Source organism: Pseudophryne corroboree, chromosome 3, assembly GCF_028390025.1.
Source record: "Pseudophryne corroboree isolate aPseCor3 chromosome 3, aPseCor3.hap2, whole genome shotgun sequence".
Classification (NCBI taxonomy): Eukaryota; Metazoa; Chordata; class Amphibia; order Anura; family Myobatrachidae; genus Pseudophryne; species Pseudophryne corroboree.
In genome coordinates this window covers 329,509,359-329,536,777 of record NC_086446.1, presented here as the reverse complement: position 1 = coordinate 329,536,777, position 27,419 = coordinate 329,509,359, and the positions used below count along the sequence as shown (strand labels likewise).

The 27,419-nt window shown below is 37.3% G+C and overlaps 5 non-coding genes across 5 annotated transcripts; all 5 read right to left on the bottom strand.

Moving 5' to 3' along the window:
- Positions 1 to 880: 880 nt before the first annotated feature.
- On the bottom strand, positions 881 to 952 carry TRNAP-UGG (transfer RNA proline (anticodon UGG)). Its single transcript has one exon. It is a non-coding gene; the product is annotated as a tRNA-Pro (tRNA).
- Positions 953 to 2,665: 1,713 nt separating this feature from the next.
- Positions 2,666 to 2,737, bottom strand: TRNAP-UGG (transfer RNA proline (anticodon UGG)). The gene has a single exon. It is a non-coding gene; the product is annotated as a tRNA-Pro (tRNA).
- Positions 2,738 to 4,449: 1,712 nt separating this feature from the next.
- TRNAP-UGG (transfer RNA proline (anticodon UGG)) lies at positions 4,450 to 4,521 on the bottom strand. Its single transcript has one exon. It is a non-coding gene; the product is annotated as a tRNA-Pro (tRNA).
- A 1,709-nt stretch (positions 4,522 to 6,230) lies between these two features.
- On the bottom strand, positions 6,231 to 6,302 carry TRNAP-UGG (transfer RNA proline (anticodon UGG)). The gene has a single exon. It is a non-coding gene; the product is annotated as a tRNA-Pro (tRNA).
- Positions 6,303 to 14,235: 7,933 nt separating this feature from the next.
- TRNAP-UGG (transfer RNA proline (anticodon UGG)) lies at positions 14,236 to 14,307 on the bottom strand. Its single transcript has one exon. It is a non-coding gene; the product is annotated as a tRNA-Pro (tRNA).
- Positions 14,308 to 27,419: the final 13,112 nt, after the last annotated feature.

Genomic DNA, 27,419 nt, shown 5'->3' with positions numbered 1-27,419 from the left:
CTAAGCACTTTTAAAGAACCTGAGAAAACAGGCTCATCCAGGATATGAACCTGGCACCTTTTGCACCCGAAGCAAGAATCATACACTCAGACCAACAAGCCACTAGCCAAATAATTTCTTATTCAGTTTTTACCATTTTTAAAGTAAAACTCAAATTATTTAAGAAAAAATGCAAATAGCTGGAGAAAACACAATTTCATTTAATGAAGATAAAACATTTTAAAAATAACATAACAACTTAAAACAAAAAATGTGTATGTAGCATTGCAAAAATAATAACTTAAGGTTACTTGTTATCCAAGTATGTATATTAGAAATGTGCAGTGCCAATATTTAGAGGTCCCAATAGAGTTTGGACTTTTTTTGATAGTTGGAACCTAAGACTTGTCACATACTGTGTGCAACTCAAGCATGCAGACCCAGAAGAAAGACAAAATAAACACCTGCAATTTATTGTTGATCTTTTTGTTAGTCATAATGAGACTATTCTTTTAAGCCACTCAGGGTTATTTAGAAAAAAGAAAGGTAAGAGAAAAACCTGTAATTTAATTTTGACAGTTTTTTGTTTGTCAAAATTAGACTTTTAAGCCACTCAAGGTTACTTAGACAAAATGGAATCTATAGTTTACCCAATATACCACCAAATGGTTGACATTTTACTAAGTATGCATAAGTATATACCTTTAAAAGATGGGCTCATCCAGGATTTGTACCGGGGATCTCTCGCACCCTAAGCAAGAATCAACGAGCCCACTGTGCATGTCTTTTTTATGTATATTAATGAAATTGTAAGTAAAACTGTTTGTATACATTAGTGAGTATTTTAAAATACTATTAAATACTATCAGATATTAAGGACTTTAAAAGTACATGAAGAGATGGGCTCGTCTGGGATTTGAACCCGGGACCTCTCGCACCCAAAGCGAGAATCATACCCCTAGACCAACGAGCCATCTGCCCAAGGTCTTCTCATTCAGATTTTACCATTTTTAAAGTAAAACTCAAATTATTTAATTAAAAAATGCAATAAGCTGGAAAAAAAGATGTTACATTTTAAAAATACCATAACAATTTAAAAAAATTATTTGTAGCATAGCTAAAATGTTTACTTAAGGTAAATTTTTGGTCCAAGTATGCATATTTGGAATTTTCAGTGCCAATATTTATGGGTTCCTATAGAGTTTTAACTTTTCTGATAGCTGGAACCTTAGACTTGTCTCATACTGTGTGCAACTTAAGCATACAGACCAAGAAGAAAGAAAAAAAACAAAAACCTGCAATTAATTGTTGACCTTTTTGTTTGTCAAAAAGAGACTATTCTTTTAAGCCACTCATTGTTTCTTAGAAAAAAGCATGGTAAGAGAAAAACCTGTAATTTCATTTTGACTGTTTTTTATTTGTCAAAATGAGACTTCTTTGCAGCCACTCAAAGTTACTTAGACAAAATGGAATCTACAGTTTACCCAATATACCACCAAATGGTTGACAGTTTACTAAATATGCATAAGTATATACTTTTTTTTATGGATTGGCAAAAGAAAAATTCACTTGATGCTTTTGACTCAGGCAATTGACATCAATCAGATAATGGAACCATGGGATTTAAAAGAACCTGAGAAGATGGGCTCGTCTGCGATTTAATCCCAGGACCTCTCACACCCTAAGCGAGAATCATACCCCTATACCAACGAGCCTACTGTTCATGTATTTTCATGTATACTAATGAAATTGGAAGTGAAACTGTTGGAATACATTAGTATTTTAAAATACTATCAGATAATTGAACTAAGCACTTTTAAAGAACCTGAGAAAACAGGCTCATCCAGGATATGAACCTGGCACCTTTTGCACCCGAAGCAAGAATCATACACTCAGACCAACAAGCCACTAGCCAAATAATTTCTTATTCAGTTTTTACCATTTTTAAAGTAAAACTCAAATTATTTAAGAAAAAATGCAAATAGCTGGAGAAAACACAATTTAATTTAATGAAGATAAAACATTTTAAAAATAACATAACAACTTAAAACAAAAAATGTGTATGTAGCATTGCAAAAATAATAACTTAAGGTTACTTGTTATCCAAGTATGTATATTAGAAATGTGCAGTGCCAATATTTAGAGGTCCCAATAGAGTTTGGACTTTTTTTGATAGTTGGAACCTAAGACTTGTCACATACTGTGTGCAACTCAAGCATGCAGACCCAGAAGAAAGACAAAATAAACACCTGCAATTTATTGTTGATCTTTTTGTTAGTCATAATGAGACTATTCTTTTAAGCCACTCAGGGTTATTTAGAAAAAAGAAAGGTAAGAGAAAAACCTGTAATTTAATTTTGACAGTTTTTTGTTTGTCAAAATTAGACTTTTAAGCCACTCAAGGTTACTTAGACAAAATGGAATCTATAGTTTACCCAATATACCACCAAATGGTTGACATTTTACTAAGTATGCATAAGTATATACCTTTAAAAGATGGGCTCATCCAGGATTTGTACCGGGGATCTCTCGCACCCTAAGCAAGAATCAACGAGCCCACTGTGCATGTCTTTTTTATGTATATTAATGAAATTGTAAGTAAAACTGTTTGTATACATTAGTGAGTATTTTAAAATACTATTAAATACTATCAGATATTAAGGACTTTAAAAGTACATGAAGAGATGGGCTCGTCTGGGATTTGAACCCGGGACCTCTCGCACCCAAAGCGAGAATCATACCCCTAGACCAACGAGCCATCTGCCCAAGGTCTTCTCATTCAGATTTTACCATTTTTAAAGTAAAACTCAAATTATTTAATTAAAAAATGCAATAAGCTGGAAAAAAAGATGTTACATTTTAAAAATACCATAACAATTTAAAAAAATTATTTGTAGCATAGCTAAAATGTTTACTTAAGGTAAATTTTTGGTCCAAGTATGCATATTTGGAATTTTCAGTGCCAATATTTATGGGTTCCTATAGAGTTTTAACTTTTCTGATAGCTGGAACCTTAGACTTGTCTCATACTGTGTGCAACTTAAGCATACAGACCAAGAAGAAAGAAAAAAAACAAAAACCTGCAATTAATTGTTGACCTTTTTGTTTGTCAAAAAGAGACTATTCTTTTAAGCCACTCATTGTTTCTTAGAAAAAAGCATGGTAAGAGAAAAACCTGTAATTTCATTTTGACTGTTTTTTATTTGTCAAAATGAGACTTCTTTGCAGCCACTCAAAGTTACTTAGACAAAATGGAATCTACAGTTTACCCAATATACCACCAAATGGTTGACAGTTTACTAAATATGCATAAGTATATACTTTTTTTATGGATTGGCAAAAGAAAAATTCACTTGATGCTTTTGACTCAGGCAATTGACATCAATCAGATAATGGAACCATGGGATTTAAAAGAACCTGAGAAGATGGGCTCGTCTGCGATTTAATCCCAGGACCTCTCACACCCTAAGCGAGAATCATACCCCTATACCAACGAGCCTACTGTTCATGTATTTTCATGTATACTAATGAAATTGGAAGTGAAACTGTTGGAATACATTAGTATTTTAAAATACTATCAGATAATTGAACTAAGCACTTTTAAAGAACCTGAGAAAACAGGCTCATCCAGGATATGAACCTGGCACCTTTTGCACCCGAAGCAAGAATCATACACCCAGACCAACAAGCCACTAGCCAAATAATTTCTTATTCAGTTTTTACCATTTTTAAAGTAAAACTCAAATTATTTAAGAAAAAATGCAAATAGCTGGAGAAAACACAATTTCATTTAATGAAGATAAAACATTTTAAAAATAACATAACAACTTAAAACAAAAAATGTGTATGTAGCATTGCAAACATAATAACTTAAGGTTACTTGTTATCCAAGTATGTATATTAGAAATGTGCAGTGCCAATATTTAGAGGTCCCAATAGAGTTTGGACTTTTATTGATAGTTGGAACCTAAGACTTGTCACATACTGTGTGCAACTCAAGCATGCAGACCCAGAAGAAAGACAAAATAAACACCTGCAATTTATTGTTGATCTTTTTGTTAGTCATAATGAGACTATTCTTTTAAGCCACTCAGGGTTATTTAGAAAAAAGAAAGGTAAGAGAAAAACCTGTAATTTAATTTTGACAGTTTTTTGTTTGTCAAAATTAGACTTTTAAGCCACTCAAGGTTACTTAGACAAAATGGAATCTATAGTTTACCCAATATACCACCAAATGGTTGACATTTTACTAAGTATGCATAAGTATATACCTTTAAAAGATGGGCTCATCCAGGATTTGTACCGGGGATCTCTCGCACCCTAAGCAAGAATCAACGAGCCCACTGTGCATGTCTTTTTTATGTATATTAATGAAATTGTAAGTAAAACTGTTTGTATACATTAGTGAGTATTTTAAAATGCTATTAAATACTATCAGATATTAAGGACTTTAAAAGTACATGAAGAGATGGGCTCGTCCGGGATTTGAACCCGGGACCTCTCGCACCCAAAGCGAGAATCATACCCCTAGACCAACGAGCCATCTGCCCAAGGTCTTCTCATTCAGATTTTACCATTTTTAAAGTAAAACTCAAATTATTTAATAAAAAAATGCAATAAGCTGGAAAAAAAGATGTTACATTTTAAAAATACCATAACAATTTAAAAAATTATTTGTAGCATAGCTAAAATGTTTCCTTAAGGTAAATTTTTGGTCCAAGTATGCATATTTGGAATTTTCAGTGCCAAGATTTATGGGTTCCTATAGAGTTTTAACTTTTCTGATAGCTGGAACCTAAGACTTGTCTCATACTGTGTGCAACTTAAGCATACAGACCAAGAAGAAAGAAAAAAACAAAAACCTGCAATTAATTGTTGACCTTTTTGTTTGTCAAAAAGAGACTATTCTTTTAAGCCACTCATTGTTTCTTAGAAAAAAGCATGGTAAGAGAAAAACCTGTAATTTCATTTTGACTTTTTTATTTGTCAAAATGAGACTTCTTTGCAGCCACTCAAAGTTACTTAGACAAAATGGAATCTACAGTTTACACAATATACCACCAAATGGTTGACAGTTTACTAAATATGCATAAGTATATACTTTTTTTTATGGATTGGCAAAAGAAAAATTCACTTGATGCTTTTGACTCAGGCAATTGACATCAATCAGATAATGGAACCATGGGATTTAAAAGAACCTGAGAAGATGGGCTCGTCTGCGATTTAATCCCAGGACCTCTCGCACCCTAAGCGAGAATCATACCCCTATACCAACGAGCCTACTGTTCATGTATTTTCATGTATACTAATGAAATTGGAAGTGAAACTGTTGGAATACATTAGTATTTTAAAATACTATCAGATAATTGAACTAAGCACTTTTAAAGAACCTGAGAAAACAGGCTCATCCAGGATATGAACCTGGCACCTTTTGCACCCGAAGCAAGAATCATACACCCAGACCAACAAGCCACTAGCCAAATAATTTCTTATTCAGTTTTTACCATTTTTAAAGTAAAACTCAAATTATTTAAGAAAAAATGCAAATAGCTGGAGAAAACACAATTTCATTTAATGAAGATAAAACATTTTAAAAATAACATAACAACTTAAAACAAAAAATGTGTATGTAGCATTGCAAACATAATAACTTAAGGTTACTTGTTATCCAAGTATGTATATTAGAAATGTGCAGTGCCAATATTTAGAGGTCCCAATAGAGTTTGGACTTTTTTTGATAGTTGGAACCTAAGACTTGTCACATACTGTGTGCAACTCAAGCATGCAGACCCAGAAGAAAGACAAAATAAACACCTGCAATTTATTGTTGATCTTTTTGTTAGTCATAATGAGACTATTCTTTTAAGCCACTCAGGGTTATTTAGAAAAAAGAAAGGTAAGAGAAAAACCTGTAATTTAATTTTGACAGTTTTTTGTTTGTCAAAATTAGACTTTTAAGCCACTCAAGGTTACTTAGACAAAATGGAATCTATAGTTTACCCAATATACCACCAAATGGTTGACATTTTACTAAGTATGCATAAGTATATACCTTTAAAAGATGGGCTCATCCAGGATTTGTACCGGGGATCTCTCGCACCCTAAGCAAGAATCAACGAGCCCACTGTGCATGTCTTTTTTATGTATATTAATGAAATTGTAAGTAAAACTGTTTGTATACATTAGTGAGTATTTTAAAATGCTATTAAATACTATCAGATATTAAGGACTTTAAAAGTACATGAAGAGATGGGCTCGTCCGGGATTTGAACCCGGGACCTCTCGCACCCAAAGCGAGAATCATACCCCTAGACCAACGAGCCATCTGCCTAAGTTCTTCTCATTCAGATTTTACCATTTTTAAAGTAAAACTCAAATTATTTAATAAAAAAATGCAATAAGCTGGAAAAAAAGATGTTACATTTTAAAAATACCATAACAATTTAAAATAAATATTTGTAGCATAGCTAAAATGTTTCCTTAAGGTACATTTTTGGTCCAAGTATGCATATTTGGAAATTTCAGTGCCAAGATTTATGGGTTCCTATAGAGTTTTAACTTTTCTGATAGCTGGAACCTAAGACTTGTCTCATACTGTGTGCAACTTAAGCATACAGACCAAGAAGAAAGAAAAAAACAAAAACCTGCAATTAATTGTTGTCCTTTTTGTTTGTCAAAAAGAGACTATTCTTTTAAGCCACTCATTGTTTCTTAGAAAAAAGCATGGTAAGAGAAAAACCTGTAATTTCATTTTGACTTTTTTATTTGTCAAAATGAGACTTCTTTGCAGCCACTCAAAGTTACTTAGACAAAATGGAATCTACAGTTTACCCAATATACCACCAAATGGTTGACAGTTTACTAAATATGCATAAGTATATACTTTTTTTTATGGATTGGCAAAAGAAAAATTCACTTGATGCTTTTGACTCAGGCAATTGACATCAATCAGATAATGGAACCATGGGATTTAAAAGAACCTGAGAAGATGGGCTCGTCTGCGATTTAATCCCAGGACCTCTCGCACCCTAAGCGAGAATCATACCCCTATACCAACGAGCCTACTGTTCATGTATTTTCATGTATACTAATGAAATTGGAAGTGAAACTGTTGGAATACATTAGTATTTTAAAATACTATCAGATAATTGAACTAAGCACTTTTAAAGAACCTGAGAAAACAGGCTCATCCAGGATATGAACCTGGCACCTTTTGCACCCGAAGCAAGAATCATACACCCAGACCAACAAGCCACTAGCCAAATAATTTCTTATTCAGTTTTTACCATTTTTAAAGTAAAACTCAAATTATTTAAGAAAAAATGCAAATAGCTGGAGAAAACACAATTTCATTTAATGAAGATAAAACATTTTAAAAATAACATAACAACTTAAAACAAAAAATGTGTATGTAGCATTGCAAACATAATAACTTAAGGTTACTTGTTATCCAAGTATGTATATTAGAAATGTGCAGTGCCAATATTTAGAGGTCCCAATAGAGTTTGGACTTTTTTTGATAGTTGGAACCTAAGACTTGTCACATACTGTGTGCAACTCAAGCATGCAGACCCAGAAGAAAGACAAAATAAACACCTGCAATTTATTGTTGATCTTTGTGTTAGTCATAATGAGACTATTCTTTTAAGCCACTCAGGGTTATTTAGAAAAAAGAAAGGTAAGAGAAAAACCTGTAATTTAATTTTGACAGTTTTTTGTTTGTCAAAATTAGACTTTTAAGCCACTCAAGGTTACTTAGACAAAATGGAATCTATAGTTTACCCAATATACCACCAAATGGTTGACATTTTACTAAGTATGCATAAGTATATACCTTTAAAAGATGGGCTCATCCGGGATTTGTACCGGGGATCTCTCGCACCCTAAGCAAGAATCAACGAGCCCACTGTGCATGTCTTTTTTATGTATATTAATGAAATTGTAAGTAAAACTGTTTGTATACATTAGTGAGTATTTTAAAATACTATTAAATACTATCAGATATTAAGGACTTTAAAAGTACATGAAGAGATGGGCTCGTCCTGGATTTTAACCCGGGACCTCTCGCACCCAAAGCGAGAATCATACCCCTAGACCAACGAGCCATCTGCCCAAGGTCTTCTCATTCAGATTTTACCATTTTTAAAGTAAAACTCAAATTATTTAATTAAAAAATGCAATAAGCTGGAAAAAAGATGTTACATTTTAAAAATACCATAACAATTTAAAAAAAATTTTTGTAGAATAGCTAAAATGTTTCCTTAAGGTACATTTTTGGTCCAAGTATGCATATTTGGAAATTTCAGTGCCAAGATTTATGGGTTCCTATAGAGTTTTAACTTTTCTGATAGCTGGAACCTAAGACTTGTCTCATACTGTGTGCAACTTAAGCATACAGACCAAGAAGAAAGAAAAAAACAAAAACCTGCAATTAATTGTTGACCTTTTTGTTTGTCAAAAAGAGACTATTCTTTTAAGCCACTCATTGTTTCTTAGAAAAAAGCATGGTAAGAGAAAAACCTGTAATTTCATTTTGACTGTTTTTTATTTGTCAAAATGAGACTTCTTTGCAGCCACTCAAAGTTACTTAGACAAAATGGAATCTACAGTTTACCCAATATACCACCAAATGGTTGACAGTTTACTAAATATGCATAAGTATATACTTTTTTTTATGGATTGGCAAAAGAAAAATTCACTTGATGCTTTTGACTCAGGCAATTGACATCAATCAGATAATGGAACCATGGGATTTAAAAGAACCTGAGAAGATGGGCTCATCTGCGATTTAATCCCAGGACCTCTCACACCCTAAGCGAGAATCATACCCCTATACCAACGAGCCTACTGTTCATGTATTTTCATGTATACTAATGAAATTGGAAGTGAAACTGTTGGAATACATTAGTATTTTAAAATACTATCAGATAATTGAACTAAGCACTTTTAAAGAACCTGAGAAAACAGGCTCATCCAGGATATGAACCTGGCACCTTTTGTACCCGAAGCAAGAATCATACACCCAGACCAACAAGCCACTAGCCAAATAATTTCTTATTCAGTTTTTACCATTTTTAAAGTAAAACTCAAATTATTTAAGAAAAAATGCAAATAGCTGGAGAAAACACAATTTCATTTAATGAAGATAAAACATTTTAAAAATAACATAACAACTTAAAACAAAAAATGTGTATGTAGCATTGCAAAAATAATAACTTAAGGTTACTTGTTATCCAAGTATGTATATTAGAAATGTGCAGTGCCAATATTTAGAGGTCCCAATAGAGTTTGGACTTTTTTTGATAGTTGGAACCTAAGACTTGTCACATACTGTGTGCAACTCAAGCATGCAGACCCAGAAGAAAGACAAAATAAACACCTGCAATTTATTGTTGATCTTTTTGTTAGTCATAATGAGACTATTCTTTTAAGCCACTCAGGGTTATTTAGAAAAAAGAAAGGTAAGAGAAAAACCTGTAATTTAATTTTGACAGTTTTTTGTTTGTCAAAATTAGACTTTTAAGCCACTCAAGGTTACTTAGACAAAATGGAATCTATAGTTTACCCAATATACCACCAAATGGTTGACATTTTACTAAGTATGCATAAGTATATACCTTTAAAAGATGGGCTCATCCAGGATTTGTACCGGGGATCTCTCGCACCCTAAGCAAGAATCAACGAGCCCACTGTGCATGTCTTTTTTATGTATATTAATGAAATTGTAAGTAAAACTGTTTGTATACATTAGTGAGTATTTTAAAATACTATTAAATACTATCAGATATTAAGGACTTTAAAAGTACATGAAGAGATGGGCTCTTCTGGGATTTGAACCCGGGACCTCTCGCACCCAAAGCGAGAATCATACCCCTAGACCAACAAGCCATCTGCCCAAGGTCTTCTCATTCAGATTTTACCATTTTTAAAGTAAAACTCAAATTATTTAATTAAAAAATGCAATAAGCTGGAAAAAAAGATGTTACATTTTAAAAATACCATAACAATTTAAAAAAATTATTTGTAGCATAGCTAAAATGTTTCCTTAAGGTAAATTTTTGGTCCAAGTATGCATATTTGGAATTTTCAGTGCCAATATTTATGGGTTCCTATAGAGTTTTAACTTTTCTGATAGCTGGAACCTTAGACTTGTCTCATACTGTGTGCAACTTAAGCATACAAAAAGAAAAAAGAGAGTAATGACTCGCGCCCTTATAGCAGCTTTGTACAAAAACCCCTTGGAAACACCACTTCCAAAATACATAAATGTTACAAAGATTGGAGTAGCACACAAGCGCTTCTAATCCTAAAGACAGAGAATTTCTTTACAAGATACACTTTAAATATCCGATGTTCTCTGCTCTCCGTGCAGTTCGCACCTCCAAACTGACCTCCTTCCGAATGATGGTACACACATAAAGGTATCTTTTCACAAAATTTTCCACTGATCCTCCTTTTCTATAGCCCCTCTTAGTAAGATGCTCACCTCATATATGGGCCCTATATGTTCTGAAAGGTTTCTTTAAGATCTTCATATATCACACCATATCCACCACAATCTGAAGGCACCCTCTCCCTTATTATGATGCTCACCTTTGGGTATATCCCTATGTTCCTTGAAAGGTTTCTTTTGCAGTCAGCATTCGCTGGGCGGATAATGGGAAGGAACCACTTCTTTCCAGTCTCGAGCACTCAGTTTTTATAATACCATACGTCCACAATGGTAAAAAAGTGAAGTTTTTAATAAAATTCTCATACAATAAAAACATACATATACCCTCACAAGGCCGTCTGGGTTTGTCCCTCTCTGCTCCCTTTGGAACCGATGGTGATAATTTCACCCCAAAAAAAAAATTTTTTTGGCACTTACTGCCAGGGTTCCTAATTGGAGAGTTCAGATGATGGAAGGTAAACCTTTAGACCTGGGTAAAAATAGATAAAAACCAACGCGTTTCGGAAAAATCCTTCCTCAGGGCATGTTTGAGACCTACCCAGTCGGCCTTTTAAACCCAACTGAGTTTCCCTCCCACTTTTGAGACCAATCAGACACCCCTGATATGGGCATCTATTATATACATGATTCTGGTATTTAAAATGGCTACTATTGTATTCTTAAGTACCTATACATAATTTCTTACATATTAAACATCCGATTAACATAAGCAAAACGAGAGAAAAATAAATTTTCCCATTAATTGGTATTCTGCAAATCCCGTTCTGGAACATCCTTAATATAAGTCTCTATTCATTCTATAAGGGATAGTTCTTTATAATCCGGATTCTATATCCACATATTCTTATCGTGCTGTGTCGGGTCGTCACTTCCGGTTCCGGCTCCACGGGAAACACGTACATCTCCATGATGTTGCGCGTCTTAAAGTGTTCCTTCACTGACGACGTGTTTCCTGTGCGTTGTCGTGGAAACCGCATCGCCAAATTGTCCTTCCCCGCATCAGTAGCCATGGAAACCGTTGTCTCTCGTCAGTTCCTTTCTGCACTGACGTATTTCCGGCTGGATGGGATGGAACGCAAAACAGGAAGTCCCCTGGGACGCATAACCCGTTCTCCACAGCACAGAGATAAATGTTCATGTATTCTCATCGCCAAAAGACAAAGACAACATAAATAGAGATTTGTTAGTAGTTAATCAAACATCTACATTCCATATATTCATAAGGCAGCTGATACTCAAATCTCCCATATGTACCGTTACATTCACATATTTTTTACTCATCCTTTTAGCACAAGCTGACTTCAATCAGAGGAACCATTTCATTTCAAATTCTACATTTAGTCCATTTGGGACCAAGGTTTTTAGCTCGTAAATGGTCCTCATCTCACTTTTTGCCAATCGTTTTTCCCCATCATTGGTTCTCCAATTAGGGGTAATCAATTTAATTCCACTAAAATTCTTTAGATGGTTAATATTGCAGGCATGGGCATTTTTAAAGTGCAATGATACATTGTGGGTTTCTAACCCTTTTTTAATATTACGGGCATGCTCAGCCATCCTTATTTTAAGCGCACGGGTAGTTCTGCCCACGTACTGCAACCCACAGACACATTCTAGGAGATATACAACGTTCTTAGAGTTGCATGTTATGAAGTCTTTAATATCGTAGGACTTTTGGGTTTTTACAGACTTATATTGTGTGATTTTGCTTTCTTTACTTTTACACATTTTACACATAGAACACATGCCACATCTAAAAAAGCCCTTTGATCTGTTCCTAGTGTGCATTTTTGGGGCCGTAACCACACTGCTTACTATACTTTCCTTCAGATTTTTAGCTCTTCTGTAAGTGAATTTAGGTACCCTTGAAACAACATCTTTAAGACAGGGGTCTTTTCCTAGAATGGACCAATGTTTTCTTATTATTTGTTCAACCTGTCTATATTGACTATTATATGCAGTAATAAAAAATACTTCATTTGACCTTTCATTGTTTCTAAAGGGATTTGTAGTTAACATATCTATGCGATCATATTCCCCAGTTTTCTTCATGGTAGATATCACATTCTCTTGATCATATCCCTTTATTTCAAATTGTTCCTGCAGGGTTTGTGCCTGCTCCCAATACTTATCAATATCGGTGCAATTTCGCCTTATCCTTTGAAACTGGCTTCTTGGAATACTTTTCAGCCAGTTTAAATGGTGGTTACTACTGTAATCTATGTATGAATTGCAGTCAGTGGGTTTAGTATGGTTACTAGTTTTAATTACTCCGTTGTCCACATAAATACGGAGATCCAAGAAGTTTACCTCTAAATCACTGATATTAAATGTCAGATTAATACCATACTGGTTGGTGTTTAACCCCATACCTTAAGCATACAGACCAAGAAGAAAGAAAAAAACAAAAACCTGCAATTAATTGTTGACCTTTTTGTTTGTCAAAAAGAGACTATTCTTTTAAGCCACTCATTGTTTCTTAGAAAAAAGCATGGTAAGAGAAAAACCTGTAATTTCATTTTGACTGTTTTTTATTTGTCAAAATGAGACCTCTTTGCAGCCACTCAAAGTTACTTAGACAAAATGGAATCTACAGTTTACCCAATATACCACCAAATGGTTGACAGTTTACTAAATATGCATAAGTATATACTTTTTTTTATGGATTGGCAAAAGAAAAATTCACTTGATGCTTTTGACTCAGGCAATTGACATCAATCAGATAATGGAACCATGGGATTTAAAAGAACCTGAGAAGATGGGCTCGTCTGTGATTTAATCCCAGGACCTCTCACACCCTAAGCGAGAATCATACCCCTATACCAACGAGCCTACTGTTCATGTATTTTCATGTATACTAATGAAATTGGAAGTGAAACTGTTGGAATACATTAGTATTTTAAAATACTATCAGATAATTGAACTAAGCACTTTTAAAGAACCTGAGAAAACAGGCTCATCCAGGATATGAACCTGGCACCTTTTGCACCCGAAGCAAGAATCATACACCCAGACCAACAAGCCACTAGCCAAATAATTTCTTATTCAGTTTTTACCATTTTTAAAGTAAAACTCAAATTATTTAAGAAAAAATGCAAATAGCTGGAGAAAACACAATTTCATTTAATGAAGATAAAACATTTTAAAAATAACATAACAACTTAAAACAAAAAATGTGTATGTAGCATTGCAAACATAATAACTTAAGGTTACTTGTTATCCAAGTATGTATATTAGAAATGTGCAGTGCCAATATTTAGAGGTCCCAATAGAGTTTGGACTTTTTTTGATAGTTGGAACCTAAGACTTGTCACATACTGTGTGCAACTCAAGCATGCAGACCCAGAAGAAAGACAAAATAAACACCTGCAATTTATTGTTGATCTTTTTGTTAGTCATAATGAGACTATTCTTTTAAGCCACTCAGGGTTATTTAGAAAAAAGAAAGGTAAGAGAAAAACCTGTAATTTAATTTTGACAGTTTTTTGTTTGTCAAAATTAGACTTTTAAGCCACTCAAGGTTACTTAGACAAAATGGAATCTATAGTTTACCCAATATACCACCAAATGGTTGACATTTTACCAAGTATGCATAAGTATATACCTTTAAAAGATGGGCTCATCCGGGATTTGTACCGGGGATCTCTCGCACCCTAAGCAAGAATCAACGAGCCCACTGTGCATGTCTTTTTTATGTATATTAATGAAATTGTAAGTAAAACTGTTTGTATACATTAGTGAGTATTTTAAAATACTATTAAATACTATCAGATATTAAGGACTTTAAAAGTACATGAAGAGATGGGCTCGTCCTGGATTTGAACCCGGGACCTCTCGCACCCAAAGCGAGAATCATACCCCTAGACCAACGAGCCATCTGCCCAAGGACTTCTCATTCAGATTTTACCATTTTTAAAGTAAAACTCAAATTATTTAATAAAAAAATGCAATAAGCTGGAAAAAAAGATGTTACATTTTAAAAATACCATAACAATTTAAAAAAAATATTTGTAGCATAGCTAAAATGTTTCCTTAAGGTACATTTTTGGTCCAAGTATGCATATTTGGAAATTTCAGTGCCAAGATTTATGGGTTCCTATAGAGTTTTAACTTTTCTGATAGCTGGAACCTAAGACTTGTCTCATACTGTGTGCAACTTAAGCATACAGACCAAGAAGAAAGAAAAAAACAAAAACCTGCAATTAATTGTTGTCCTTTTTGTTTGTCAAAAAGAGACTATTCTTTTAAGCCACTCATTGTTTCTTAGAAAAAAGCATGGTAAGAGAAAAACCTGTAATTTCATTTTGACTTTTTTATTTGTCAAAATGAGACTTCTTTGCAGCCACTCAAAGTTACTTAGACAAAATGGAATCTACAGTTTACCCAATATACCACCAAATGGTTGACAGTTTACTAAATATGCATAAGTATATACTTTTTTTTATGGATTGGCAAAAGAAAAATTCACTTGATGCTTTTGACTCAGGCAATTGACATCAATCAGATAATGGAACCATGGGATTTAAAAGAACCTGAGAAGATGGGCTCGTCTGCGATTTAATCCCAGGACCTCTCGCACCCTAAGCGAGAATCATACCCCTATACCAACGAGCCTACTGTTCATGTATTTTCATGTATACTAATGAAATTGGAAGTGAAACTGTTGGAATACATTAGTATTTTAAAATACTATCAGATAATTGAACTAAGCACTTTTAAAGAACCTGAGAAAACAGGCTCATCCAGGATATGAACCTGGCACCTTTTGCACCCGAAGCAAGAATCATACACCCAGACCAACAAGCCACTAGCCAAATAATTTCTTATTCAGTTTTTACCATTTTTAAAGTAAAACTCAAATTATTTAAGAAAAAATGCAAATAGCTGGAGAAAACACAATTTCATTTAATGAAGATAAAACATTTTAAAAATAACATAACAACGTAAAACAAAAAATGTGTATGTAGCATTGCAAAAATAATAACTTAAGGTTACTTGTTCTCCAAGTATGTATATTAGAAATGTGCAGTGCCAATATTTAGAGGTCCCAATAGAGTTTGGACTTTTTTTGATAGTTGGAACCTAAGACTTGTCACATACTGTGTGCAACTCAAGCATGCAGACCCAGAAGAAAGACAAAATAAACACCTGCAATTTATTGTTGATCTTTTTGTTAGTCATAATGAGACTATTCTTTTAAGCCACTCAGGGTTATTTAGAAAAAAGAAAGGTAAGAGAAAAACCTGTAATTTAATTTTGACAGTTTTTTGTTTGTCAAAAATAAGAATTTACTTACCGATAATTCTATTTCTCATAGTCCGTAGTGGATGCTGGGCCTCCGTAAGGACCATGGGGAATAGCGGCTCCGCAGGAGACTGGGCACAAAAGTAAAAGCTTGAACTAGCTGGTGTGCACTGGCTCCTCCCCCTATTACCCTCCTCCAAGCCTCAGTTAGGATACTGTGCCCGGACGAGCGTACATAATAAGGAAGGATATTGAATCCCGGGTAAGACTCATACCAGCCACACCAATCACACCGTACAACCTGTGATCTGAACCCAGTTAACAGTATGATAAACGAAGGAGCCTCTGAAAAGATGGCTCACAACAATAATAACCCGAATTTTGTAACAATAACTATATACAAGTATTGCAGACAATCCGCACTTGGGATGGGCGCCCAGCATCCACTACGGACTATGAGAAATAGAATTATCGGTAAGTAAATTCTTATTTTCTCTAACGTCCTAAGTGGATGCTGGGACTCCGTAAGGACCATGGGGATTATACCAAAGCTCCCAAACTGGCGGGAGAGTGCGGATGACTCTGCAGCACCGAATGAGAGAACTCCAGGTCCTCCTCAGCCAGGGTATCAAATTTGTAGAATTTAGCAAACGTGTTTGCCCCTGACCAAGTAGCTGCTCGGCAAAGTTGTAAAGCCGAGACCCCTCGGGCAGCCGCCCAAGATGAGCCCACCTTCCTTGTGGAATGGGCTTTTACAGATTTTGGCTGTGGCAGGCCTGCCACAGAATGCGCAAGCTGAATTGTACTACAAATCCAACGAGCAATCGTCTGCTTAGAAGCAGGAGCACCCAGCTTGTTGGGTGCATACAGGATAAACAGCGAGTCAGATTTCCTGACTCCAGCCGTCCTGGAAATATATATTTTGAGGGCCCTGACTACGTCCAGTAACTTGGAGTCCTCCAAGTCCCTAGTAGCCGCAGGCACCACAATAGGCTGGTTTACGTGAAACGCTGAAACCACCTTTGGGAGAAATTGAGGACGAGTCCTCAATTCTGCCCTATCCGTGTGAAAAATCAGGTAAGGGCTTTTATAAGATAAAGCCGCCAATTCTGAGACACGCCTGGCTGAAGCCAGGGCTAACAGCATTACCACCTTCCATGTGAGATATTTTAATTCCACAGTGGTGAGTGGTTCAAACCAATGTGATTTTAGGAACCCCAAAACCACATTGAGATCCCAAGGTGCCACCGGGGGCACAAAAGGAGGCTGTATATGCAGTACCCCTTTGACAAACGTCTGGACTTCAGGCACTGAAGCCAGTTCTTTTTGGAAGAAAATCGACAGGGCCGAAATTTGAACCTTAATGGACCCTAATTTTAGGCCCATAGACAGTCCTGTTTGCAGGAAATGTAGGAAGCGACCCAGTTGAAATTCCTCTGTAGGGGCCTCTTTGGCCTCACACCACGCAACATATTTTCGCCAAATGCGGTGATAATGTTTTGCGGTTACATCCTTCCTGGCCTTTATCAGGGTAGGGATGACTTCTTCTGGAATGCCTTTTTCCTTCAGGATCCGGCGTTCAACCGCCATGCCGTCAAACGCAGCCGCGGTAAGTCTTGGAACAGACAAGGTCCCTGCTGGAGCAGGTCCTTTCTTAGAGGTAGAGGCCACGGGTCCTCCGTGAGCATCTCTTGAAGTTCCGGGTACCAAGTCCTTCTTGGCCAATCCGGAACCACGAGTATAGTTCTTACTCCTCTCCTTTTTATGATTCTCAGTACTTTTGGTATGAGAGGCAGAGGAGGGAACACATACACTGACTGGTACACCCATGGTGTTACCAGAGCGTCCACCGCTATTGCCTGAGGGTCCCTTGACCTGGCGCAATATCTGTCTAGTTTTTTGTTGAGACGGGACGCCATCATGTCCACCTTTGGTTTTTCCCAACGGTTTACCATCTCTTGGAAGACTTCTGGATGAAGTCCCCACTCCCCCGGGTGAAGGTCGTGTCTGCTGAGGAAGTCCGCTTCCCAGTTGTCCACTCCCGGAATGAACACTGCTGACAGTGCTATCACATGATTCTCCGCCCAGCGAAGAATCCTTGCAGCTTCTGCCATCGCCCTCCTGCTTCTCGTGCCGCCCTGTCTGTTTACGTGGGCGACTGACGTGATGTTGTCCGATTGGATCAATACCGCCTGACCCTGAAGCAGGGGTTTTGCTTGACTTAGGGCATTGTAAATGGCCCTTAGTTCCAGAATGTTTATATGAAGAGATGTTTCCATGCTTGACCACAAGCCTTGGAAATTTTCTCCCTGTGTGACTGCTCTCCAGCCTCTCAGGCTGGCATCTGTGGTCACCAGGATCCAATCCTGAATGCCGAATCTGCGGCCCTCTAGTAGATGAGCACTCTGCAGCCACCACAGAAGAGACACCCTTGTCCTTGGCGACAGGGTTATCCGCTGATGCATCTGAAGATGCGATCCGGACCATTTTTCCAGAAGATCCCACTGAAACGTTCTTGCATGGAATCTTCCAAATGGAATCGCTTCGTAAGAAGCCACCATTTTTCCCAGGACCCTCGTGCACTGATGCACTGACACCTGGCCTGGTTTTAGGAGATTCCTGACTAGCTCGGATAACTCCCTGGCCTTCTCCTCTGGGAGAAACACCTTTTTCTGGACTGTGTCCAGAATCATTCCTAGGAACAGGAGACGTGTCGTTGGAATCAGCTGCGATTTTGGAATATTTAGGATCCACCCGTGCTGACGTAACACTAACTGAGATAGTGCTACTCCGACTTCTAACTGTTCCCTGGACCTTGCCCTTATCAGGAGATCGTCCAAGTAAGGGATAATTAAAACGCCTTTTCTTCTAAGAAGAATCATCATTTCGGCCATTACCTTGGTAAAGACCCGAGGTGCCGTGGACAACCCAAACGGCAGCGTCTGAAACTGATAATGACAGTTTTGTACTACAAACCTGAGGTACCCTTGGTGAGAAGGGTAAATTGGGACGTGGAGATAAGCATCTTTGATGTCCAGAGACACCATGAAGTCCCCTTCTTCCAGGTTTGCTATCACTGCTCTGAGTGACTCCATCTTGAATTTGAACCTCTTTATGTAAGTGTTCAAGGATTTTAGATTTAAAATTGGTCTCACCGAGCCGTCCGGCTTCGGTACCACAAACATCGTGGAATAATACCCCTTTCCCTGTTGTAGGAGAGGTACCTTGATTATCACCTTCTGGGAATACAGCTTGTGAATGGCTTCCAAAACTGCCTCCCTGTCGGAGGGAGACTTTGGTAGAGCAGACTTCAGGAACCGGCGAGGGGGAGACGTCTCGAATTCCAGTTTGTACCCCTGTGATACTACCTGCAGAATCCAGGGGTCCACTTGCGAGTGAGCCCACTGCGCGTTGAAATTTTTGAGACGGGCCCCCACCGTGTCCGAGTCCGCTTGTAAAGCCCCAGCGTCATGCTGAAGACTTGGCAGAAGCAGAGGAGGGCTTCTGCTCCTGGGAAGAGGCTGCCTGGTGCAGTCTTTTTCCTCTTCCTCTGCCCCGGGGCAGAAATGAGTGGCCTTTTGCCCGCCTGTACTTATGGGAACGAAAGGACTGAGTTTGAAAAGACGGTGTCTTTTTCTGCTGAGAGGTGACCTGGGGTAAAAAGGTGGACTTTCCGGCCGTTGCCGTGGCCACCAGGTCCGATAGACCGGCCCCAAATAACTCCTCTCCTTTAAACGGCAATACTTCCATATGTCGTTTGGAATCCGCATCCCCTGACCACTGTCGCGTCCATAACGCTCTTCTGGCCGAAATGGACATAGCACTCACTCTTGATGCCAGGGTGCAAATATACCTCTGTGCTTCACGCATATATAGTAATGCATCCTTCAAATGCTCTATAGTCAGTAATATACTGTCCCTATCCAGGGTATCAATATTTTCAGTCAGGAAATCCGACCACGCCACTCCAGCACTGCACATCCAGGCTGATGCGATTGCTGGTCGCAGTATAACACCAGTATGTGTGTATATACCCTTCAGGATATTTTCCAGCCTTCTATCCACTGGTTCTTTGAGGGCGGCCGTATCAGGAGACGGTAACGCTACTTGTTTAGATAAACGTGTGAGCGCTTTATCTACTTTAGGGGGTGTTTCCCAACGCGCCCTAACCTCTGGCGGGAAAGGGTATAGTGCCAATAATTTATTAGAAATTAGCACTTTTTTATCGGGGGAAACCCACGCTTTATCACACACCTCATTTAATTCATCTGACTCAGGAAAAGCTACTGGTAGTTTTTTCACTCCCCACATAATACCCTTCTTTGTGGTACTTGTAGTGTCAGAAATGTTCAATGCCTCCTTCATTGCCGTGATCATGTAACGTGTGGCCCTACTGGACATTACGTTTGTCTCCTCACCGTCGACACTGGACTCAGTATCCGTGTCTGGGTCTGTGTCGACCCACTGAGGTAACGGGCGTTTTATCGCCCCTGACGGTGTCTGAGACGCCTGGACAGGCACTAATTGATTTGTCGGCTGTCTCATGTCGTCAACAGTTTTTTGTAAAGTGCTGACATTGTCACGTAGTTCTTTAAATTCAACCATCCAGTCAGGTGTCGACTCCCTAGGGGGTGACATCACTTATACAGGCAATTGCTCTGCTTCCACATCATTTTCCTCCTCATACATGTCGACACAATCGTACCGACACCCAGCACACACACAGGGAATGCTCTGATAGAGGACAGGACCCCACTAGCCCTTTGGGGAGACAGAGGGAGAGTTTGCCAGCACACACCAGAGCGCTATATATATATATATAGGGATAACCTTATATAAGTGTTACTCCCTTTTATAGCTGCTGTTTATAATTTAGCTGACAATAGTGCCCCCCCTCTCTCGTTTTTACCCTGATTCTGTAGGGACTGCAGGGGAGAGTCAGGGAGCCGTCCTTCCAGCGGAACTGTGAGGGAAAATGGCGCTTGTGTGCTGAGGAGATAGGCTCCGCCCCTTCACGACGGCCTTATCTCCCGCTTTTTTCTGGAAAACTGGCAGGGGTTAAATACATCCATATAGCCCAGGAGCTATATGTGATGTATTTCTTTTGCCATCCTAAGGTATTTTTGTTTTTATTGCGTCTCAGGGCGCTCCCCCCCCAGCGCCCTGCACCCTCAGTGACCGGAGTGTGAAGTGTGCTGAGAGCAATGGCGCACAGCTGCAGTGCTGTGCGCTACCTTAGTTGAAGACAGGAACGTCTTCTGCCGCCGATTTCACCGGACCTCTTCGTTCTTCTGGCTCTGTAAGGGGGCCGGCGGCGCGGCTCCGGGACCCATCCAGGCTGAACCTGTGATCGTCCCTCTGGAGCTAATGTCCAGTAGCCTAAGAAACCCAATCCACTCTGCACGCAGGTGAGTTCGTTTCTTCTCCCCTTAGTCCCACGATGCAGTGAGCCTGTTGCCAGCAGGACTCACTGAAAATAAAAAACCTAAAATAAACTTTTACTCTAAGCAGCTCAGGAGAGCCACCTAGCATGCACCCGTCTCGTTCGGGCACAAAAATCTAACTGGAGGAGGGTCATAGGGGGAGGAGCCAGTGCACACCAGCTAGTTCAAGCTTTTACTTTTGTGCCCAGTCTCCTGCGGAGCCGCTATTCCCCATGGTCCTTACGGAGGCCCAGCATCCACTTAGGACGTTAGAGAAATTAGACTTTTAAGCCACTCAAGGTTACTTAGACAAAATGGAATCTATAGTTTACCCAATATACCACCAAATGGTTGACATTTTACTAAGTATGCATAAGTATATACCTTTAAAAGATGGGCTCATCTGGGATTTGTACCGGGGATCTCTCGCACCCTAAGCAAGAATTATACCCCTAGACCACTGTGCATGTCTTTTTTATGTATATTAATGAAATTGTAATTAAAACGGTTTTTATACATTAGTGAGTATTTTAAAATGCTATTAAATACTATCAGATATTAAGGACTTTAAAAGTACATGAAAAGAAGGGCTTGTCCGCGATTTGAACCCAGGAACTCTCGCACCCGAAGCGAGAATCATACCCCAAGACCAACAAACCAACTGCCTAAGGTCTTCTCATTCAGATTTTACCATTTTTAAAGTAAAACTCAAATTATTTAATAAAAAAATGCAATAAGCTGGAAAAAAAAGATGTTACATTTTAAAAATACCATAACAATTTAAAAAAAGTATTTGTAGCTTAGCTAAAATGTTTCCTTAAGGTAAATTTTTGGTCCAAGTATGCATATTTGGAAATTTCAGTGCCAAGATTTATAGGTTCCTATAGAGTTTTAACTTTTCTGATAGCTGTAACCTAAGACTTGTCTCATACTGTGTGCAACTTAAGCATACAGACCAAGAAAGAAAAAAAGAAAAACCTGCAATTAATTGTTGACCTTTTTGTTAGTCATAATGAGACTATTCTTTTAAGCCACTCATGGTTATTTAGAAAAAAGAAAGGTAAGAGAAAAACCTGTAATTTCATTTTGACAGTTTTTTGTTTGTCAAAATTAGACTTTTAAGCCACTCAAGGTTACTTAGACAAAATGGAATCTATAGTTTACCCAATATACCACCAAATGGTTGACAGTTTACTAAATATGCATAAGTATATACTTTTTTGATGGATTGGCAAAAGCAAAATTCATTTGATGCTTTTGACTCAGGAAATTGACATCAATCAGATAATGGAACCATGGGATTTAAAAGAACCTGAGAAGATGGACTCGTCCGCGATTTGAACCCAGGACCTCTCGCACCCTAAGCAAGAATCATACCCCTGGACCAAGAAGACAACTGTTTATGTATTTTCATGTATGCTAATGAAATTGGACATGAAACTTGGAATACATTAGCAAGCATTTTAAAATACTATCAGATAATAGAACTAAGGCCCTCATTCCGAGTTGTTCGCTCGCAAGCTGCTTTTAGCAGCTTTACACACGCTAAGCCGCCGCCTACTGGGAGTGAATCTTAGCATAGTAAAATTGCGAACGAAAGATTCTCAAAATTGCGATTACACACCTCTTAGCAGTTTCTGAGTAGCTTCAACCTTACTCGGCATCTGCGATCAGTTCAGTGCTTGTCGTTCCTGGTTTGACGTCACAAACACACCCAGCGTTCGCCCAGACACTCCTCCCTTTCTTCAGCCACTCCCACGTTTTTCCCAGAAACGGTAGCGTTTTTTTCACACACACCTATAAAACGGCATGTTTCCGCCCAGAAACACCCACTTCCTGTCAATCACATTACGATCACCAGAACGAAGAAAAAACCGTGAGTAAAATTCCTAACTACATAGCAAATTTACTTGGCGCAGTCGCACTGTGGACATTGCGCATGCGCAGTAGCGACTAATCGCTCCGTTGCGAGAAAAAAAATAACGAGTGAACAACTCGGAATGACCCCCTAAGCACTTTTAAAGAACCTGAGAAAGCAGGCTCATCCAGGATATGAACCTGGGACCTTTTGCACCCGAAGCAAAAATCATACACCCAGACCAACAAGCCACTAGCCAAATAATTTCTTCCTCAGTTTTTACCATTTTTAAAGTAAAACTCAAATTATTTAAGAAAAAATGCAAAAAGCTGGAGAAAACACACAAATTCATTTAATGAAGATGTAACATTTTAAAAATAACACAACAACTTAAAACAAAAAATGTGTATGTAGCATTGTGAAAATAATAACTTAAGGTTACTTGTTATCCAAGTATGCATATTTGAAATGTGCAGTGCCAAGATTTAGAGGTCCCAATAGAGTTTGGACATTATTTGATAGTTGGAACCTAAGACTTGTCACATACTGTGTGCAACTCAAGCATGCAGACCCAGAAGAAAGACAAAATAAACACCTGCAATTTATTGTTGATCTTTTTGTTAGTCATAATGAGACTATTCTTTTAAGCCACTGAGGGTTATTTAGAAAAAATACCAGCAGAAGAAGAGAAAAAGGCTGTACTATCGGTGCACAAAAGGAGGGGTGGTTTGGTTATCACCTCTCCATAAAATTTAACTTTTATTATTATTCTCATAAAACAATATAGAATGTCTTTATTTAGACTACAAATTAAGGCGAAACATAGAGGTTAAAATCATTGACATAGGCAAAACATATAGAGGTGCAATGAAAATTGATAAATGTGAATAAAGATTAAAAATGTATGTCGGCGTTCTTTATTCTAATGTCCACAAACGATTTTATAATATTTATCCCACACTAAGCCAGTATTAAATTATTCTTTAGTTTATCCACATTCATATATTTATGGATATTGATCTCACTGTATATTCATTGTAAGATTTCTGTAGTATAGGGGTATGCTTGGAAATGCAGGTTCTATTTGAAATTATAACCTTAATTCAAAAATTCCATAATAGGTCTTAGATCAAAGCAAATTAGTCACTTATTGCCATTTCTAATTATAGTGCCAGACACCTTTAGCCATTATCTGACAGGTAATAATAACACTGATTACACTGTGAGGTATAGTACTAGTAAGTGTAGTGAGCATTGTTAGATATATAGTCTATTGTGAGTATATAATACACCATTTAGAGGACATATACCTTCATTGATTAATTATGTGATAGTTATAATATTCTGGTGCACACAAATGTATTGTCTTTAGAGGAGAAGCACCCTCATTTATTAAAGACTAGTGGCACCCTCTCAACTGATCACATATAAATCTGTACATATGAAAATGATAGGTATATTTCAGCTTATAAATCGTGATACCTCATTATAAGGTGTATCATTTAGACCACTGAATTTTGCACACCTTTTAAATATCCAAGGTATACTTATTATAGGAGAGATTTTAATTATTCTGCATGTTCATAGAGACCATTGGAGATGTCACACAGCCTGCATAGATTTCTCCTGTGTATATACAATGTCTCAATATTGAGCTGACATTGTTGCCATCTGTTAGCAATTATGGCGTCTGTGCATACATTTGAATAGTACTGGAAGTTTAATTATAAATATATAATAATACACAGTCTGCAGGATATATATATATCTCCTCAGTAAAGGCAATGCATTAGGTCTAATTATAATAGGTGATATACCTTAGAGGATACATATCTTTCTTGGTTAACTATGTGATAGTTGTAGTAATCTAGTGCACACACAGTTATTATCCTTAGAGGAGAGGCACCCTCATTTATTTAGGATTAGTGGCACTCTATCAACTAATCACATTTAAATTCATACATATAATAGTGATGAGTATATTTCAACTTATGTATGATACTACCTCATTATAAGGTGTAATATTAGACCACTGAATCATGCACACCTTTTAAATGTCCAAGGTATATTTATTATAGAAGAATTTTTTATGCATATTCAAAAGGAACATTAATTCAGGTATTGATTTTATTATTGCTCACTACTCGCATACCACAGCTGCGTGCTTATTGGGTAGTTATACATAATAGTATTGGAACATTTATTATACTTGTCTGTTAAATTCTATCTCGACTGTAACTCAGCCTGCATAAACTTCTCCTATATATATACAGTGTCTCAGTGTCAGGCTAACATTGTTGCCATCTGTTGGCAGTTATGGTGTCTGTGCATTCATTTAAATAGTACTGGAGGTTAGGATTGAAACATTTGTTGCATCCTTGTAGGAATAGTTATACCACAGGTGTTTCACAATGATCACATATTCCTCACATTAATATAAACTGCACCTATTATTTTAATTGCCATCTATTAACCATCTATTTGCCTTTTATTATCCAGGTGCTCAGTACTCAATATGGTATTAAATAATCCTCAAAGTGCTATGATCTGAATCTCTGCCTGCATTCCACAACAATACCTAACTTCAATTCTGTTTGCTGATTTATTAGCTGGATAGTCATTAATTTAATGCTTAGATTTGGACATAGAAGGACGCCGAACACACGCTGCCCACACGCGTGTTCTGCCGTTCCTCTGACAGCTTCGTCAGGGCTTGAACCCGAATACCTCTCCCGGCATGTAATTTAAGCTTTCCCCGCTGTCCAATCCACGGGGATCACTAGATCACGTGTGGCTCATAGCCAATCTCAATGTTCATCCAGTGGTCACATGATTTTATAAGCCAATAATGAGGCTTCCTTGTTGTCATGATAACGCTTGTTGTTTAAATGAGATCACGGGCGCACCGCTAGTCAGCGCCCCGTCAGTGGTCACATGACTTAATAAGCCAATGATAAGGCTTTTCTATTGTCATGACAACGATTCTGTCTATGTAGGATCACGGGCGCCGCCATTCATTAGCGCCCCGTCATCTGTATAAACAGAATTGTATTTAAGTTTCCTCCCTATTATATTATCTCTAGGGACCTCCCAGCGGTGTCCATGATTTTGTTCAGTCAGATACATAAATTGGGGTGGATGTCACCCAATTCTAACTCCCTAAAATGTGACTTTTCCCGTTCATGTCATTAAAGTATACATGTCCCGTGCTATTGGAAGCCCTGTACCATGTGTGGAATCCGGATCTCCAGCAGTTGAATATATCAATGTTATAACATCTTCGTATAGGGGCAAAAGCAAAAATGTTAATAAAAATATTAATACCTAGATCATTGAGTCAATTATAATAGATAAATATTTTGATGTTTTTCTAAAATTAAAAAATTATATACAGAAATACCTATTAGTCCACATATCATATACAGTGCTAATCCTCATCAATATTATAATATAATTATCCTTAGTTCTATATTGATATAATTATTTCTTACAGACGACATTCACTCATTTATTAACTGATCATATATAATTTATCAATTAAAGAGATTTTAAACTTATTGTAGAGTAAAAGTGAATGTGCAGTGATATCTTTTAAAAAAAAGGCGGGGGAGGGGGGGAGGGATTGGTGAAATGTGATGGATCTGTGGTAGCAAAATATTATATATTTTTAATCTTTATTCACATTTATCAATTTTCATTGCACATGTTTTGTCTATGTCAATGATTTTAACCTCTATGTTTCGCCTTAATTTGTAGTCTAAATAAAGACATTCTATATTGTTTTATGAGAATAATAATAGAAGTTACATTTTATGGAGAGGTGATAACCAAACCACCCCTCCTTTTGTGCACCGATAGTACAGTCTTTTTCTCTTCTTCTGCTAGTATTCATTCTAGCTGTAGTTGGTAGCACACCCATGATAAATGGTAATTACCAATAATTTCTAGGGGTTTCTTGAGGAACTTTGTTCCCAAAAAAAAAAATTTGGTTAATTGTGTGTGTGCAGATACACCCCCATTTCTTGCATCTTACTGGTAACTTATCAGTTTTCCATTACAGTATCTAGCACCCCCCTATTTGAGGCTAATCACTGCAAAAAACAGTATATTGTGACTAAGTGAACCAATATCTCTCCTGTGCAAAGATGTCTACATTCAGCTTGACAAGAGATCTAGAAAGTAGAAGAGATAAACTGAAAAAATATATAGATTCAGTATTTAACATGAATTCTGATCCCTATGATACTAATGATCCGAATTGGTCAGAAGATTTGTACAATCTTAAAATAGCTTTGATGAAACACAATAAAACAAGTTGGAATAAAAGCACCTTTGAAAACTACTTGAAAAACGATTTGATTCCTCTGGGTCTCAGACCAAAGCTGTTTCCAGCATTTGAATTGGCAACGGAAGGTCTTAAAAGAGAATGGGAGGGGGTCCTCACTAACTGTTCCAAAGAACT